Below are 6,138 nucleotides of genomic sequence, written 5' to 3' on the forward strand. Positions count from 1 at the left end.
GCATTGCTAGTGGTGGTAATAGTCCAAACTTTAGCTACATTATTCTCTTTAGCTAGTTTTTCATTTTCTTCTCTTTCCCACCTAGCATGCAATTCGGCCATCAATCTTATATTCTCATTAATTCTAACTTGGATGGCATTTGTTGTAGTAACAATTTTATTTTCAATATCCTTATTAGCCATAACCTTCGATTTCAAAAGATCAACATCAGAGGCAAGACTATCAACCTTAGAAGCGAGAATATCAATTTTATTGAGCTTTTCCTCAACAGATTTGTTAAAAGCAGTTTGTGTACTAATAAATTCTTTAAGCATAGCTTCAAGTCCAGGGGGTGTATTCCTATTATTGTTGTAAGAATTCCCATAAGAATTAGCATAACCATTACCATTATTATAAGGATATGGCCTATAGTTATTACTAGAATTGTTCAGATAAGCATTGTTGTTAAAATTATTATTTTTAATGAAGTTTACATCAACATGTTCTTCTTGGACAACCAATGAAGCTAACGGAACATTATTAGGATCAACTTTAGTCCTATCATTCACAAGCATAGACATAATAGCATCAATCTTATCATTCAAGGAAGAGGATTCTTCGACAGAATTTACCTTCTTACCTTGTGGAGCTCTTTCCGTGTGCCATTCAGAGTAATTAATCATCATATTATCAAGGATCTTTGTTGCTTCACCAAGAGTGATGGACATAAAGGTACCTCCAGCAGCTGAATCCAATAGGTTCCACGAAGAAAAGTTCGATCCTGCATAAAAGGTTTGGATGATCATCCAAGTAGTCGATCCATGGGTTGGGCAATTTTTAACCAAAGATTTCATTCTTTCCCAAGCTTGAGCAACATGTTCATTATCTAATTGTTTAAAATTCATTATGCTACTTCTCAAAGATATAATTTTAGCAGGGGGATAATATCTACCAATAAAAGCATCCTTGCATTTAGTCCATGAATCAATACTATTCTTAGGCAGAGATAGCAACCAATCTTTAGCTCTTCCTCTTAATGAGAAAGGAAACAATTTTAATTTTATAATGTCACCATCTACATCTTTATACTTTTGCATTTCACACAATTCAACAAAATTATTGAGATGGGCAGCAGCATCATCAGAACTAACACCAGAAAATTGCTCTCGCATAACAAGATTCAGTAAAGCAGGTTTTATTTCAAAGAATTCTGCTGTAGTAGCAGGTGGAGCAATAGGTGTGCATAAGAAATCATTATTATTTGTGGTTGTGAAGTCACACAACTTAGTATTCTCAGGAGTGGCCATTTTAACAGTAGTAAATAAAGAAAACTAGATAAAATAAATGCAAGTAACTATTTTTTTTTGTGTTTTTGATATAGAGTGCAAGACAGTAAATAAAAGTAAAACTAGCAACTAATTTTTTTGTGTTTTGATATAATGCAGCAAACAAAGTAGTAAATAAAATAAAGCAAGACAAAAACAAAGTAAAGAGATTGGATTGTGGAGACTCCCCTTGCAGCGTGTCTTGATCTCCCCGGCAACGGCGCCGTAAAAATATGCTTGATGGCGTGTAACTCACACGTTCGTTGGGAACCCCAAGAGGAAGGTATGATGCGCACAGCAGCAAGTTTTCCTCAGAAAGAAACCAAGGTTTATCGAACCAGGAGGAGCCAAGAAGCACGTTGAAGGTTGATGGCGGCGGGATGTAGTGCGGCGCAACACCGGGATTCCTGTGCCAACGTGGAACCTGCACAACACAACCAAAGTACTTTGCCCCAACGAAACAGTGAGGTTGTCAATCTCACCGGCTTGCTGTAACAAAGGATTAGATGTATAGTGTGGATGATGATTGTTTTTAAAATAACAGTAAAGAACAAGTATTGCAGCAGATTTGTATTTCAGTATAAAAGAATGGACCGGGGTCCACAGTTCACTAGAGCTGTCTCTCCCATAAGATAGCATGTTGGGTGAACAAATTACAGTCGAGCAATTGACAAATAGAGAGGGCATAACAATGCACATACATGATATGATGAATATTGTGAGATTTAATTGGGCATTACGACAAAGTACATAGACCGCTATCCAGCATGCATCTATAACCTTAGAGGTTTCTGTCACTCCCCGCATTCACGGAGACATGAACCCACTATCGAGCATAAATACTCCCTCTTGGAGTTAAGAGCAAAAACTTGGCCAGAGCCTCTACTAATAACGGAGAGCATGCAAGATCATAAACAACACATAGGTAATAGATTGATAATCAACATAACATAGTATTCTCTATCCATCGGATCCCGACAAACACAACATATAGAATTATAGATAGATGATCTTGATCATGTTAGGCAGCTCACAAGATCCGACAATGAAGCACATGAGGAGAAGACAACCATCTAGCTACTGCTATGGACCCATAGTCCAGGGGTGAACTACTCACTCATCACTCCGGAGGCGACCATGGCGGTGAAGAGTCCTCCGGGAGATGAATCCCCTCTCCGGCAGGGAGCCGGAGGTGATCTCCAGAATCCCCCGAGATGGGATTGGCGGCGGCGGCGTCACAGTAAGGTTTTCCGTATCGTGGCTCTCGGTACTGGGGGTTTCGCGACGAAGACCTTATGTAGGCGGAAGGGCAGGTCAGGGGGCCACACGAGGGCCCCACACAATAGGCCGGCGCGGCCTAGGCCCAAGCCGCGCTGCCCTAGTGTGTGGCCGCCTCGTGGCCCCACTTCGTCTCTCCTTCGGACTTCTGGAAGCTTCGTGGAAAAATAGGCCCCTGGGCGTTGATTTCGTCCAATTCCGAGAATATTTCTTTACTAGGATTTCTGAAACCAAAAACAGCAGAAAACAGCAACTGGCTCTTCGGCATCTCGTTAATAGGTTAGTGCCGGAAAATGCATAAATACGACATATAATGTGTATAAAACATGTAGATATCATCAATAATGTGGCATGGAACATAAGAAATTATCGATACGTCGGAGACGTATCATTGTCCTCTCCTTGTTGTGCTTCATGTATAGATCTTGTGAGCTGCCTAACATGATCAAGATCATCTATTTGTAATTGCTACATGTTGGTTTGATGTAGATCCGATTTATAGAGAGATTGCTTTGGTTGAGATTATGTATTATGTTATTATGATCTTGCATGCTCTCTGTTTCTAGTAGATGCTCTAGCCAAGTAAATGCTAGCGACTCCAAGAGGGAGTATTTATGCTCAATAGTGGGTTCATGCCTCTATTTAACCATGGGAAGTAACCTTGTTCTCTACGGTTGTAGATGTGTTGTTGCTACTAGGGAGAAAACAACGGTGTTCTATTCAAGGGTAGTTTCATCGTTTACTTTACACACATTGTTTAAAGCGATAGTCCGTTGCTTGCAACTTAATACTGGAGGGTGTCGCGGATGCAATCCTGAAGGTGGATTATTAGTCACAGATGCAGTTGGATTACAGTCTATGTATATTGTTGTACTGCCCGCATACTTTCATAGCATGTATTCTGCATCAACCATTAGCGTAGAATCTCTGTTTGTCAATTGCCCATCTGTAATTTGTTTACCCAGCATATTTATTTTATTGGGGAGGCGCCTCTACTGAACTGTGGACCACGGTCCTTCTTCTTTTGATTGCAATATTCTACATCATTTTCCTGTTCAGTTCTCTGCAAACAATTCTTTTTCCACACGGTTCGTTTAATCCTTTGTATTTAGCAAAACCAGTGAGCTTGATAATCTCACTGAAAGTTGGGGACAAAGTAGTTGGTTGTTTGTGTGCAGGTCTCCACGTTGCTGCTGCCGCCGGCAGTGCGCCCTGCCACGAGTTGGTTCGTAACACCTCGGGAGAGAACGTTTTTCTCATATTGGTCGATAAACCTTGGTTTCTTACTGAGGGAAAACTTTCTGCTGTGCTCATCATACCTTCGTCTTGGGGTTCGACTCAACGTTGCGCATAAATTCTCCTTCATCAACTCCGCGCTCAGCAAAGACTTTTTCTGACGTTGTTGTCGGGGAGAAAAGCATATCTTCTGCGAGGGGAGGCTCTCACTCTCAACTCTTTTACTTTGTTATTGTTTTGCTTCCATATTTTATTTTTATCTTGTTTGTATTTTATATCAAAAATCCAAAAAAAATAGTATTGCTTTTATTTCTGTTGCTTGCATTATTTTTATTAAATGGCTACTCCTGAGAATACTAAGTTGTGTGATTTTACTAGCACCAACAACAATGATTTTATTTGCACACCCATTGCTCCACCTGCTCCTGAAGCAGCTTTTTATGAGATTAAGCCTGCCTTGTTGAACCTTGGTATGAAAGAGCAATTTTCTGGTGTTAGTACTGATGATGCTGCTTCTCACCTCAACAATTTTGTTGAGCTATGTGAGATGCAAAAATATAAGGATGTAGATGGTGATATTATTTAGTTGAAATTGTTTCCTTTCTCATTGAGAGGTAGAGCTAAGGAGTAGCTGCTATCTTTGCCTAGAAATAGTATTGATGTTTGGGTTAAATGCAAAGATGCTTTTATTGGAAAATATTATCCTCTTGCTAAAATTATATCTTTGAGAAGTGATATTATGAAGTTTAGACAATTTGATACTGAGCATGTTGCTCAAGCTTGGGAAAGAATGAAATCTTTGGTTAAAAATTGTCCCACTTATGGACTGACTACTTGGTGATTATTCAAACCTTCTATGCAGGACTAAATCTTTCTTCAAGGAACTTATTGGATTCAGCTGCTGGAGGCACTATTATGTCTATGACCCTTGGGGCGGCTACAAAACTTCTGGATAATATGATGGTAAATTATTCGGAGTGGCATACCGAGATAGCTCCACAAGGTAAAAAGGTAAATTTTGTTGAGGAAACTTCTACTTTGAGTGATAAGATTGATGCTATTATGTCTATGCTTGCAAATAATAATGCTCCTATGGATCCAAACAATGTTCCTTTGACCTCTTTGGTTGCTCAAGAAGAAAATGTAGATGTGAATTTTATTAAGAGCAATAATTTTAATAATAATGCCTATAGGAATAATTTTGGTAGTAATAATTATAGGCCATATCCTCCCAACAATAGAAGTGGTTTTAGTAACTCTTATGGTAATTCTTATAATAGCAATAGGAGTGCTCCCTCTGAACTTGAGGGTATGCTCAAAGATTTTAGGGATTTCTATTTTCGTGCCCCTGGTTCGTTAGTTGTACTCAGTTTTCCCCATCCTCTTAACTTTTCCTCAGTTTTCCCCTCCCTCTAGTTTGAAACCCCTTGCAGAGGCTCGGACAGGAGGGTTGCCGTCTGGTCGGAGGCCTTCCGTTACGGTGACGGCTAGGGAGCCGCGGTGGTTTTGACTTGACCGTTGCTTTCGAAATGTGTTGACTATTGACTCGGAAGAGCTGACCCAAAGCTTTCCCCTCCGTCCGAGACTGGAGGAGCTCACACACCGCCCCTCCGCCGCCACGCCATCCTGCCCACCTACCTTATGGCGTCGTCCGCCGCCGAGCCGGCCCCGCCCCACCACCACCCCCAGTGCTCCGCCTCCACCAGATCTGGATCTACCCCTGTCCTCTTTGTAATTCCGTCTGGTGTGCCGACTATTCCCGCCAGCCGTGGAGAAGATTGGGAATCGGAGGGATCTAACGCATGGATTCCATCTGGGTAAGCATCGTCTCGCCTATCCCATGTGAATTAACGGTAGGCGGTTTTTGAGCGCCAATCGTTGTTGCTCAACTAACCGCGTTTCTTTTCGAATAGGATGGATCCAGCGCTGGCTTTTCGGCTGGTGGTTAGGCTGGATTCTAGCTTTACGCGTGATTCTAAACGCTGTAAGACGGGGTTTTACTTCCCTGCGGTGGTTGCAACCACCATCTCGTTAACGGATTTCAAAGCTAACATCTACGATAACTACACCTGGAGCTCTCTCGATGCAGTTCATTTCGAATATTTCAACAGCCCGGAGGGAAGATTTGTTCCACTAATTTCCGAAGACGATCTGGGAATTCTTTTTGCTTTGAATGCTTCTTGCCGGTTCGGTAAAATTCGTATCCATGTGGACAGGGGCCAGGCATCATCTGGTGCTCGGGGCATCATCGAGTGGTCGGGCATCATGTCTCTCTACCGTCGCTGCCTCTCGCTAATAGTGTGCGCCGTGGCGCTCCTTG

Source organism: Lolium rigidum, chromosome 5, assembly GCF_022539505.1.
Source record: "Lolium rigidum isolate FL_2022 chromosome 5, APGP_CSIRO_Lrig_0.1, whole genome shotgun sequence".
NCBI lineage: Eukaryota > Viridiplantae > Streptophyta > Magnoliopsida > Poales > Poaceae > Lolium > Lolium rigidum.